Source organism: Phyllopteryx taeniolatus, unplaced genomic scaffold (genome assembly GCF_024500385.1).
Source record: "Phyllopteryx taeniolatus isolate TA_2022b unplaced genomic scaffold, UOR_Ptae_1.2 contig_77, whole genome shotgun sequence".
NCBI classification, from domain to species: Eukaryota; Metazoa; Chordata; class Actinopteri; order Syngnathiformes; family Syngnathidae; genus Phyllopteryx; species Phyllopteryx taeniolatus.
The window spans coordinates 32503-45947 of record NW_026903745.1 but is presented as its reverse complement, the minus strand read 5'-3'; the positions used below and the strand labels follow the sequence as shown (position 1 = coordinate 45947).

At 41.8% G+C, this 13445-nt stretch overlaps 2 non-coding genes across 2 annotated transcripts; one reads left to right on the top strand and one right to left on the bottom strand.

Moving 5' to 3' along the window:
* Positions 1 to 2203: 2203 nt before the first annotated feature.
* trnae-uuc (transfer RNA glutamic acid (anticodon UUC)) lies at positions 2204 to 2275 on the bottom strand. Its single transcript has one exon. It is a non-coding gene; the product is annotated as a tRNA-Glu (tRNA).
* An 8463-nt stretch (positions 2276 to 10738) lies between these two features.
* On the top strand, positions 10739 to 10851 carry LOC133473968 (U5 spliceosomal RNA). The gene has a single exon (XR_009787308.1). It is a non-coding gene; the product is annotated as a U5 spliceosomal RNA (small nuclear RNA).
* Positions 10852 to 13445: the final 2594 nt, after the last annotated feature.

The following is a 13445-nucleotide window of genomic DNA, read 5'->3' as shown; positions in this document are numbered from 1 at the left end:
CCCACAAAGACAAGATTGCTTCCTGACTTATTCTGTCAGAAAAAGATTTGCCAAAACACGTCACCATTTTTCTCATTAAATATATTTCCAAAGGTGCTATTGACGTGAAAGTTTCACCAGTAAGCCATACATACAAAGAAAGTAGAACAAATAAGATCAGAAATTGAGTTGTGTGTAACAATGTGAAATGCCAGAGGGAAAAAAGTATTGAAAACGCCAACTGGTATTTATTTATTACTTTGTACAAAAGCCTCTGTTTGCAATGACAGCTTCAAGACGGCTCATGTATGAAGAAACGAGTCGGATGCATTGCTCTGGTGTCAATTTGGTCCATTCCTCTACACAAGCAGTCCTCAAATCTCAAAGTTTTCCGAGGGCTTCTTTTATGGACCTTGAGTTTCAGTTCTTTCCATACATTTTTGATTGGATTCAAGTCAGGTGATTGGCTGGGCCATCTGAACAGCTGTTGTTTTTCTTTGAAAACGATTGAGAGTTTATTGGCAGTATGTTTTGGATCATCCTGTTGAAATGACCCCCCATGTTTCTTTTTCATCATCCTCCGAGGTGGCAGCAGATTTTTGTCGAGAACGTCTCGGCACATTTGCCCATTCATTCTTCCTTCCATAATATGAAGTTTACCAGTCCCATTTTGAGAAAAGCATCCCCACACCATCAAGTTCCCACCTCCGAACTGTTGGTATGGTGTTTTTAGGGTGATGTGCAGTGTCATTTGTCCTCCAAACGTGGTGTGCATTACCAAACAGTTCAAGTTTGCTCTCATCCAACCAGACTAATTCTCCCAGTATTTAACTGGCTTGTTCAAATGTTGTTCAGCAAACGTTCAGAAGCTTAGATATGTGCCTATTTATCAATAAACAAACAGCAATCCAGCCTCTTGTCAATGCAAATGAATATCAGCTGGTTCAGTCCTAATTGATGGCCTACAAAAAGGTTTGATTGCCAAGGTGTGAGTCAAGACAGACTGGTCTCAAGACCATCTCAAACTATTTGTTGCAAAACATAGCAACGCCATTCGTTACCATACAATGGCTCAATTAAAGTCCAAATGGTAGAGTTCAGGAGAGATTCAAGCAACATTCCCATACCGGGAGTTGAACCCCAGCTATCTGGATGAAAACCAGAAATTCTGACTCCTTGACCATATGGGACACATTATGGTGTGTGTTCAATTTATTTTTTGGGAAATTCTTTACCTTTCAATTTCCAATGCCAAAACAAAATAATTCAGATTACATTCCCATACTGGGAGTAGGAGACCAGTGAAAACCTGTAATCCTGACTGCCACATCATATGGGACACATTTGGTGTCTCTACCACTTATTCTCTCTGAAATTTTCTGCATGCCAGTCAAAGCCCAAATGGTGGAATTCAGGGAATGTTCCCATACGAGGGGTTGAACTCAGGCTGTTTGGGTGAAAACTACTAATTCTGCTTGCCCATATGGGACAAGTGCTTTGTTTTTATTTTCCAAAATATTGGAGATGTATATGGGAGAGTTCCAAGCACAAAATATTGGAAATTTTTTCCATGAAAATCTAAGCCCAAATGGAGGAATTCAGGAAATGTACCCATACTGGGTGTCAAACCCAGGTCACTTGGGTGAAAACCAGGAATCCTGACTGCTTGCCCATATGGGAAAAGCCTTTGTTTTGTTTTCCAAAATATTTAACATTTCCCCAAGCTCAATCGGATGTTTTCTGCATGAATGTTAAAGCCAAATTGGTGGAATGCAGTGTATAAAATTGCTCTCATTCTAGGAGTCGGAACTGGTTCCCTGGGTGATCCATGCCATCATATTGAGTCAGGTAGTTACTTTTCCAGTTGACAAAGTCTAAATAATAGAGTTCAGAAGAGATTCAGGGAACATTCCCATACTGGGTGTCAAACCCAGAAGACCTGCGTGAAAACCAGAAATCCTGACTGCCTGCCCATAAGGGCCACTCCTTTGTTTTGTTTTGTTTTTTTCCCAAAATATTGAACGTTTCCCAAAGTGCTTTTTTTTTTTTTTTTGCTGATGAATGTTAAAGCTAAATTGGTGGAATGCAGGGTAAAAACAGCTCTCATAAAGGGAGTCACACTGGGATTAATATCCATGCAACACTACCAGTATTAAGGGAATGTTGCCCTACCAAGTGTTAATCAAAGTCCAAATGGGAGAGATCAGGAGAGGTTGAAGGAACATTCCCACACCGGGAGTCGAACCCGGGCCACCTGGGTGAAAACCAGGAATCCTGACCACTAGACCATATGGGACAAGTGATGCTGGGTCTTCTTTCCAATTGATACGCTCAGGCCAAAACAAAACATTCCCATATTGGGAGTAGGAGTCCAATAAAAACCACAAATCCTGACCACCAGACCATATGGGACACGTGGGTCTGCCAGTTTTTCAAAGCGCAAAATATTAGAAATGTTCTGTTTGATCAAAGCCCAAATAGTGGAAAACAGGGAACATTCCCAAACCAGGAGTCAAACTCAGGCCTCCTGGGTGAAAACCAAGCAACCTGACCGCTTAACCATATGGGAAAATCCTTTGTTGTGTTTTTTCCCCCAAGCTCAATCGGAAGTTTTCTGGATCTTCTTCTTCTTTTCCTTTCGGCTTGTCCCGTTAGGGGTCGCCACAGCGCGTCATCCTTTTCCATGAGAGCCTATCTCCTGCATCCTCCTCTCGAACACCAACTGCCATCATGTCTTCCCTCACGACATCCATCAACCTTCTCTTTGGTCTTCCTCTAGCTCTCTTGCCTGGCAGCTCCATCCTCATCATCCTTCTACCAATATACTCACTCTCTCTCCTCTGGACGTGTCCAAACCATTGAAGTCTGCTCTCTCTAACTTTGTCTCCAAAACATCGAACCTTGGCTGTCCCTCTGATGAGCTCATTTCTAATTTTATCCAACCTGGTCACTCCGAGAGCGAACCTCAACATCTTCATTTCCGCCACCTCCAGCTCTGCTTCCTGTTTTCTCTTCAGTGCCACTGTCTCTAATCCATACATCATGGCTGGCCTCACCACTGTTTTATAAACTTTGCCCTTCATCCTAGCAGAGACTCTTCTGTCACATAACACACCTGACACCTTCCTCCACCCGTTCCAACCTGCTTGGACCCGTTTCTTCACTTCCTGACCACACTCACCATTGCTCTGGACGGTTGACCCCAAGTATTTAAAGTCCTCTACCTTTGCCATCTCTTCTCCCTGTAGCCTCATTCTTCCCCCACCACCCCTCTCATTCATGCACATATATTCTGTTTTACTTCGGCTAATCTTCATTCCTCTTCTTTCCAGTGCATGCCTCCATCCTTCTAACTGTTCCTCCAGCTGCTCCCTGCTTTCACTGCAGATCACAATGTCATCTGCAAACATCATGGTCCACGGGGATTCCAGTCTAACCTCATCTGTCAGCCTATCCATCACCACTGCAAAAAGGAAGGGGCTCAGGGCTGATCCCTGATGCAGTCCCACGTCCACCTTAAATTCTTCTGTCACACCGACAGCACACCTCACCGCTGTTCTGCTGCCCTCGTACATGTCCTGTATTATTCTAACATACTTCTCTGCCACTCCAGACTTCCGCATGCAGTACCACAGTTCCTCTCTGGGTACTCTGTCATAGGCTTTCTCTCGATCTACAAAGACACAATGGAGCTCCTTCTGACCTTCTCTGTACTTTTCCATCAACATCCTCAAGGCAAATAATGCATCTGTGGTACTCTTTCTAGGCATGAAACCATACTGTTGCTCGCAAATACTCACTTCTGTCCTGAGTCTAGCCTCCACTACTCTTTCCCATAACTTCATTGTGTGGCTCATCAACTTTATTCCTCTATAGTTGCCACAGCTCTGCACATCACCTTTGTTCTTAAAAATGGGCACCAGTACACTTTTCCTCCATTCCTCAGGCATCTTCTCACGCACTAGAATTCTATTGAACAAGCTGGTCAAAAACTCCACAGCCACCTCTCCTAGATGCTTCCATACCTCCACAGGAATGTCATCAGGACCAACTGCCTTTCCATTTTTCATTCTCTTTAATGCCTTTCTAACTTCCTCCTTACTAATCATTGCCACTTCCTGGTCCACCACACTTGCCTCTTCTACTCTCCCTTCTCTATCATTTTCCTCATTCATCAACTCCTCAAAGTATTCTTTCCATCTACCTAGCACACTGCTGGCACCAGTCAACATATTTCCATCTCTATCCTTAATCACCCTAACCTGCTGCACATCCTTCCCATCTCTATCCCTCTGTCTGGCCAGCCTGTATAGATCCTTTTCTCCTTCTTTAGTGTCCAACCTGCCATACATGTCATCATATGCCTCTTGTTTTGCCTTTGCCACCTCTACCTTTGCCCTGTGTCGCATCTCAATGTATTCCTTTCGCCTCTCCTCGGTCCTCTCAGTGTCCCACTTCTTCTTAGCTAACCGTTTTCCTTGTATGATTTCCTGTACTGTGAGGTTCCACCACCAAGTCTCCTTCTCTCCTTTCCTGCCAGAAGATACACCAAGTACTCTCCTGCCTGCTTCTCTGATCACCTTGGCTGCAGTGGTCCAGTCTTCTGGAAGCTCTTCGCGTCCACCGAGAGCCTGTATCACCTCTTCCCGAAAAGCTGCACAACACTCGTCCTGTCTCAGCTTCCACCACATGGTTCTCTTCTCTGCCTTTGTCTTCCTAATTTTCCTCCCCACCACCAGAGTCATCTTACACACCACCATCCTATGCTGTCTAGCCACACTCTCCCCTACCACTACCTTACAGTTGGTAACCTCCTTCAGATTACATCGTCTGCACAAGATGTAATCCACCTGTGTGCTTCTACCTCCGCTCTTGTAGGTCACCCTATGTTCGTGCCTCTTCTGGAAAAAAGTGTTCACTACAGCCATTTGCATCCTTGTTGCAAAGTCTACCACCATCTGTCCCTCCAAGTTCCTTTCCTGGATACCGTACTTACCCATCACTTCTTCATCACCCTTATTACCTTCACCAACATGTCCATTACAATCTGCACCAATTACGACTCTCTCTCTGTCTGGGATGCTCAGAACTACATCATCTAGCTCCTTCCAGAATTTCTCTTTCACCTCTAGGTCACATCCTACCTGTGGGGCATAGCCACTAATCACATTACACATAACACCCTCAATTTCAAATTTCAGCCTCATCACTCGATCTGATACTCTTTTCACCTCCAAGACATTCTTAGCCAACTCTTCTTTTAAAATAACCCCGACTCCATTTCTCTTCCCATCTACACCATGGTAAAATAATTTAAACCCTGCCCCTAAACTTCTAGCCTTACTGCCTTTCCACCTGGTCTCCTGGACACACAATATATCAACCTTTCTCCTAATCATCATGTCAACCAACTCCCGGGATTTTCCTGTCATAGTCCCAACATTCAAAGTCCCCACATTCAGTTCTAGGCTCTGTGTTTTCCTCTTCTCTTTCTGCCGAAGAACCCACTTTCCACCTCTTCTTCTTCTTCTTCTTTGACTTCGACTTCGACCCACAGTAGCTGAATTTCCAACAGCGCCCTGCAGGTTGACGGCGCCGGTGGCGGACGTTGTTAACCCGGGCCACGACCGATCCGGTATGGAATTCTTTGGATGAACGCTCATATTTGTTTGGCAAGGTTTTAAGCCGGATGCCCTTCCTGACGCAACCCTCTGCATTTATCCGGGCTTGGGACCGGCCTACAGTTTGCACTGACTTGTGCCCCCCATAGGGCTGCATTCGGAAGTTTTCTGGATGAACTTACAATAACATCCACATCCACATCCACACAATGTCAGAATGGCTGCAAAAACAGCAATTGATATCAATATTGGTGAAATTAGGGTTTTGTATTTACCAAAAACGTCCATCCAGCTGTCCCACAAGGAGTTTTGATTGAGGGTCCGTACACCATCGATGGCTCTGGTCAAGCTGCCATCTGAAGCAGTATTGTTTGTTTTCCAAACATACCGCAAACACCTCCCTCTCTTGCGAGGAGCATGTCGACAGCTATGCGGTTTTGGAACGTCCTTGAGCTGCTCGTGCACAGCTTCCAACCCACTCTGAGTCCAATTTCCTAATCTCTGTACATTGAAGTGGATGTTGTTTATCCCATCAACATTTTTATTAATCGTACACCAACAGCATATGAAGTATTCAAATCCTCCTGCATCTTGGTCAGCTAATTTGTTTTGATTAGGAACCCCACGAGGAACATCTATGGCGTCGATGTATGTTTTATGTTGGATAATTTTGCCTCTGCCAGGATAAATCTCTTTTTTGTCTATGTTCTAGATTGGACAAAAACATTGGTGCCCTTTCCATTAAATCTTGAACAGGCATAGGGTATACTGACACATGCAATATCAAAGTGATAATAACGCACAATCCAGATATATCTTTAGGTAATCTATCAAACAGTCTATCATCTCCGCACCACCACCAGATGTCGCTCCGTGATACTGGCACAAAATTTGGTCCGACCTTTAAGGTTACTTTACACTGTGTGTCGTTCAGTGGTCCTAATTTTTTGCCTTTACTAATCATGTTTATACAAGTAAAATTATTCGGTGCTACTAAAGTAGAAAACATTGGTTTGTGTTTATCTGCTTTTGTTACGGGATATATAGGATCCCATGATTTACACCTCTCAGTTGGTACAGTAGCGTTCATTAATGGAATAATACAATCTTGTGATAATTGTGCCGGAACTATGCGCAACAAAGGCCTGGGACCCATGCAAACTACACAATTTTTTCTCGTTACATTTGCTGCTTGTTCCACCAATAGTAACCAATTGTTATTTTGTCCTGAAACTCCTGTGACAACAAGGAACCAATCATCAGTAGTTATGTTAACCATTAAAATTTGTCCACCTTTCTTTGAAGTTTTCAATGGCATTTCTGGTTTAACACGGTTCCTATAACACAATGCTACTTGGAAGTGGGGATCTTTTCCGCCAGAATAGGCCCACAAGCTCACCATCAAACACACTGGGTGACTTGATTTGTATTTCAATATTAAACTATGGGCCGTTTTGCTTATGTTAAACTTCTTTCTATGTTCTTTTGCTATTTTTTGTGACCAACTGGATCAATCATAACATGTTTCACCAATGAGGTGTTCCCATTCAAAACCTATAGTTGCATACCAGTCATATCCAAATCCCCAATTCTGCCCATTCTCTTGAGCATCTTTGGTGAGAGCCACATATGGAATTATGATTAAAGCAGCTTGATTTCGGGCGGCACAAAATATTAAACCGTTTTGCCGCGTTTGGAGGCCATGCCCACAGTTCTGATCATCAACTGTACTCCTTTTGATATGAGTTAATGATTAAAAAATGTTTATTATTGGGTTCGTCATATTGGTCCAGTTGGTAGGTGATTTTCTATCTAAAAAATTGGTTGTATCATTTAGGGGGGGACGTCCCATGTACCACAAAAACAAAACCAACACCATAGTTGCCAAAGTTGCTACGTAACAACTTATCGAATCTCATAACCAACGTGGGTGTGCCTTTCTGCTGAGTTCTCACTAAAAGGGTTGGTGTCTTTTTTCTTCACTGACCAGCAAGCGTTTTCAGAATCTATACATCTGCTCCCGCTCCGTTATCAGACTTTTGCTCACCTTCCCTATTTGAGTACTCAGCTGAAATGACTCTTTTACAGTGTGTTAAATGAACCCACGTGTTTCTTTCTACTATTTTTTAGGGCTGTAAAGTGTCAATCTATCTGTGCCACCATCCCTCCGGTTGAGACATGTGACACAGCATGGCTCAATATAGCAGCCCATTTGAATAGGTTTTTTTTATTTTTTATTATTATTTTTTTTTTTTTCTCTGTGCTAATTTAAATTTCATTTTGTAGTTTTGCACTTTGTTTTTCCCAATAATTGCGTTCTTGTTGTGGAATACTCATATTGGCTATCAGTATAGATTGTACCATCTTTATTTATCATTAGTTTGCATGCCTCGGTTAATGCTACTAATTCAGCAGCTTGTTCAGCCAATTCCTGACAATCATGCTGCGTGCCTTCATCAAGTAAGGGTATTAGTGTGGCTGGATTTAAGGTTGTGCATCGCTCAACAGTCAAATGTGGTTGTGACAGCAAGATGGCCATGCAAGATAAATGTCTTGCAGGTGATAAAAACGCCATATTCATTTGCAATAGGAGAGCAGACACTGTATGTGGGACCTTAAGAGTTAATGGATGAAATAACACAATTGTGGAACTGCTCTCTACTGCCGTCAAGGCTGCCACAACTGCTCTGACACAATGTGGTAATGCACACGTCATGCTGTCCAATTTAGTCAAAAAATAAGCCCATGGTCTGAGCTTATCACCGTATTGTTGTGTAAGTACGGAGGTCATGCAATAGCTTTGACAATCTACCATTTGAATGAATGTTTTATCATTAAATTTGGAAGGCCCAGCGCAGTACTCGACACCAAATGTTGTTTAATGTCACAGAAGGCCTTTTCTGCCTCTGTACACCATTAAACAGGTGATGTCCTTTTAAGGTTGTCTTCATACATTAATTTTGACAATGGTGCAACAATTTTTGCATAGTTTGGAATCCATGACTACAATAATTTGTCAGACCTAAAAATGATTATTATATGTTTCTTCGTCTGTGGTTTAGGATTTTTTAAGACGATAGCTTTCCTGTCTTCTAATATAGTCCTTCCTCCTACACTTAAATTATGGCCTAGATATTTGACTTGCCTTTTACACCATTGCAATTTATTTTTGTTTCACTTTATGTCCCTCTTCTGCTAGATGATGCAGTAAGGCCAATGAATCTTTGCATGTCTCTCCCTCCTGGGGGAGTGAATTTAGACATGCGTGTTGTCATTGAATAAATGGTTGGACTTTCACAGTAACCTTGCGGTAATCTAGTAAATGTATATATATATATTTTTTTTTTTTCCTCAAATGTGAATGCAAACCAAAATTGACTGTTCTTCTCTACTGGTACAGAAAAGAAGGCATTACTTATGTCCACCAGGCTGGCTTAGTCATGTGGTAGTTTGTCCGTATTTCTCTTTTATTTTTTTTAGGGCAGGTCGCGTGCAATGTGGCCTTTGTCTCCACAGCACCAACAGACGGTATTATCATAATAATTTCGACCTCCACCATATCGTACTCTCCTACGGCCTCTGCCGCATCCTCTAAAATTTTCTCTCTCTCTGCCTTGATAATATATTTCTGTTCCTTCGTTGAGGAAGACATCTATCTTCTTCTTTTTTTTTGTCCTAACACTCTTTCTGCGTGGAGGGCATGATTAACATATTCCTCCAGAGGGCCAGTTGCTTGGTTTATCCAATGTTTATCTACCCATCTGTTATTTTTTCCCATTTTGTGAATTTGGTTCAGTGTAATACTACCTAGGGTAGTCTAGAACACTGTTTCTTTTCAGTAGGACGGTGATTCAAATTTACTTTCTGTGGTAATTCTCACTTCAACTCTTTCGAGTGGAGAATTCTTGCCTTTGCATCCACAAAAGTCCTCCGTTTACTTTCCCACTGTTTTGGTATGGAATGAAAAACCTAGTGGTTTCCCATTTCCCATTTACACTCTCATTCAAACAGTTTTCATTCACACTGGCTCGTCAGAGGACTCCGCCGTCCTATACGGAATTTAACTACACCACGAAACTTTCCTAGTTTCTTTATTTTACCCGGCATTGACTAGTATTCACAGGGTTTATTAAACACGGAATTTAAGTACGTATAGGACTCCGCCGTCCTCGCGGAATTTGTCGGACTCCGCCGTCCTTTTTCAAAAAAAATTTAAAATTTAACTCACCAAAATCGTCAATCCTGTGGATTGTCGTCAACCTTCAGATCCCAGTTGAGGAGAACGAAGACCAGTCCCGTAAAGGGTCTTACTTGCCGTGGCCACGGTCTCTTAACTGGAAGTCGGCTCCACAACTGGAATCCTCGGGTGTGTTGACATCCGGCTCGAAGGACTAATTTAATGTTGGATTTATCTTACCCAACATTATAAAAAATAGACACAAAAGGAATGAAGACGCTGGTTTCTTTTTCTCATGAGGAGGGCGTATGGGAGATTGTTCAGATTACAGCCTCTCAATACGCTCTAAACAATCTCTCCCATCGCTCCTGCATTTATTTGAAAATAGGGAGGTTTCTAAGTTTACAAGACATAACGTACTAAGCTACAAGACACAACACACTAAGGATAGGATTTCAAGGTGAAAACATGGGACCAACACCTGCCACGTCCCGGCCACGTCCTTCTCTCTGATGATTCCTGCTGAGTCATCTTCTTGAAGGCGAGACATCTCCCTTTCTCAAAATCGTCCATAATACTAATGCAAGCTAAGCAAATAAATGATAACTTCTACAATATATTTAACAATCTCCAAGAACAGTGCACCCCCACAAGATTGTCTAAATAATCATAAACTCAACCGAACACACCAATCAATCAGGTGACATGAAATGTGTCACGTTCCCACAATGCAGTGCGTCAAAACGGTTCACAATCTTGATAAAGAACGACAAAGCAGAGCATTTATACACGTTTACAATGTCTTTTTGTGTGACAGGATGAGAATATTGGAGTATGTCAAATGTAGGTGGATTTTTTTATTTGTGTTTAAAAAAAAAGTCCAATTGCTTGAATTTCAGACCGTCTGTTAAAATGGCATGGCGGACAATGACATAGTCTGCTTCGCTGTGACTAAAGCAGTTCGCTCTTGTTTCTTTTCAAATTCTATAAATCTTTTGCCTTTTACTAAAGATTTCTGTGGGGAGGAACACCAAGAGTCTATCTAAATTTGTTTCGTTCTCTGTGAAAGTGGGGCTTTCTCTTGTTGTGAAAAATCTAACTTATTGTCTATATACATCAATCTGTTTCACTCATTATTTTGTATTTAATACATTCCACATTAATACATTGCTGTAAAGTGTCTTTGAGTGGCTTGAGAAGTGCTGTGTAAGCTTAATTGCAGTTGTGTAGTTATTAATTAAAAGGCTTTAATAATTGCATTAGAGACACCGGTCTGTCTGTATGTATGCATACATGTATTATGAATTTACATTTATTTTAAATATGTGTGCTTGTTTTCATGTACTTGACTGGCCCAACATTAGCCATTAGCTTGCCGAAACGGATGCTCGTGAAAGCTGTCCCGTAAGGAAGAACGGTTGCAATCACTCACGAGTACGTCCACTGCATAATAAGTCGTTCCTTGCGCCAACGAATCACTCATCGTACAAGTTCGCAGTGAAATTCCGCCTGGGTCACTCGTGGCGGGATATGACTAGCTCAACGAACGAATCACTCGTGGCTAACAGTAAATTCAGTTCAGTAGTACATTCAGCTTGCATGTGGCTAATGTTTCAAAGTCGTGACCCACTTTCATATAAATTGAAAAGAACAAATTATTTTGTTTAAAAGTAGACTTTACGCCGATCTGATCGGTGTTATCGTTATCGGCCGATAATTAGCATTTTATGCTGACCGGAACAGGTGTGTTGTTAGCTTGTTAACCGAAGTGCTAATGGTCTGTTAGCAAGGGATGAAAGTGTACCTGATGATTTTTGACACACTCAAAATCACTGCAGATAGCTGCATTCATACCTTGGCTCGCATTATGGATAAAAACTGAAACGAGACTTCAGGGATCCATGAGAAGTGAAGACCAGATCTCTAACCAGTGAGATTTGAGCCAATGATATTTAAGTTGTTGCCGTTCTTTGTTTTTAAATGGGAACTGCTTTAATAGTTGTGTGTTTAAAGCTGCATTTTTCTGTTTTGGGGAACAGACTTACTATTGTTCACGTGTTGTTGATCTTTAGTTGGACCAGTGTTCATTTTGGGTCAAAGAAAGAGGCTCTTCCAAAGACAACTGCAGAACATCGCTTTTGTCTGCGGCTGGCATTGGCATTTTGGTTAAAGTATTGTACACTTCAGGACTCATTTAGAATTGAACTCACAACCCCTGGTTTACTAGACCAGTGCTCTAACCACTGAGCTATGAGGCCTTGCGTTGTTTAACGAGCTAACAACCACAGGGCAACTGCATTGTAAGCTTGTGAAAGGTTTTAAGGAATTTAATTGTCCTACCAACACATATTTACACATGCTATGGGCAATTTAGAGTTGTCAATTAACCTACCATGCATGTTTTTGGGATGTGGGAGTAAACCGGAGTGCTGGGAGAAAACCGATGCAGGCACGGGGAGAACATGCCAACTCCACACAGGCCACGCCAACATAACTCTCCATTGCTCTTACCCTGCTTTTGGCTATCATACGATCCCAGCCCTCATACCTCAGTGGTTTGAGCACTTGTCTTGTAAACCAGTGATCGTAAGTTCAATTCTCTGCTATTTACTAAGTGAACCACGATAACTACACCCTGCAGTTGTCATTGGAACCGCAACCTTGTTCTCCTCAGTCGATACTCACAATCTCTGTACCATTAATTACCTTTTTGGTCCGACTGAAGCTCAGCAATGCATGAACAAGAGTAACTGTATTCCACAAAAGCGACAAATGCAAAGGGCGTTTTAAACACACACCTACTACTAGCCACTACGAGCTAATCTGGGACATATTATGCGGTGGCAACGAAATTAGCGCTTTAACCAAAATACCAATGGTAGCCTCGACAACAAGTGCTTAGATCACTGGTATAGTAAACCAGTAACTAAATGAGCATTTAAATATAATGTGCAATTCAAGCCTCATAGATTTGTATTTCTGCTGCATCCTCAGCCTTTCAGTTCAGTTTATTTTTGAAAGGGGACAATGCAATTTCATAAAACACATGAAGTACACATGGTTAAAAAAGCCAGAATTAGCCAGAAGGCTAGTTTTCATCTGTAGTCCCCTGGCCATGATGTAAAAAAGCAGTAAAATACATCTACAAGACAATATAATACAGGATACATAATCAAACTATACTATTAAGAGAGAATAAAACCATCATTTTTTTTGATCATAACAAAAAGACAACATAACATACTTGTCTTTTAGTGTTGGCAGCTATAGGTGTTAACTAGCCACATTTTCAGTTTTTTTGTGAAGGCCTTGTATGTTGTAAGCAGTTTAACCTCCTTAGGTACTGAGTTCCACTCACCAGCGCTCCTCACTGACCAGGCTGACTTACTGAAAGTGCTCCTGCGCAGAGGAATGAGACAGTCACCTCTGACAGAGCCTCGAGTGACACGCTCAGAGCTGTTTCTTTGGCTGATGAACTCAGCCAGAGGAGCTGGGGCCAAATCATGCAGTACTTTATAAATCAAATTTAAATCTGCAAATATGTGAAGACGGTCCCAGTTTAAAAGACTGTATTTTTTTAAAATTGCACAGTGATGATAGTGCCTTGGTTTTTTATCCATCACTTTAATTACTTGTTTGTACAAAACTTCCAATGGTTTTTTTGCATT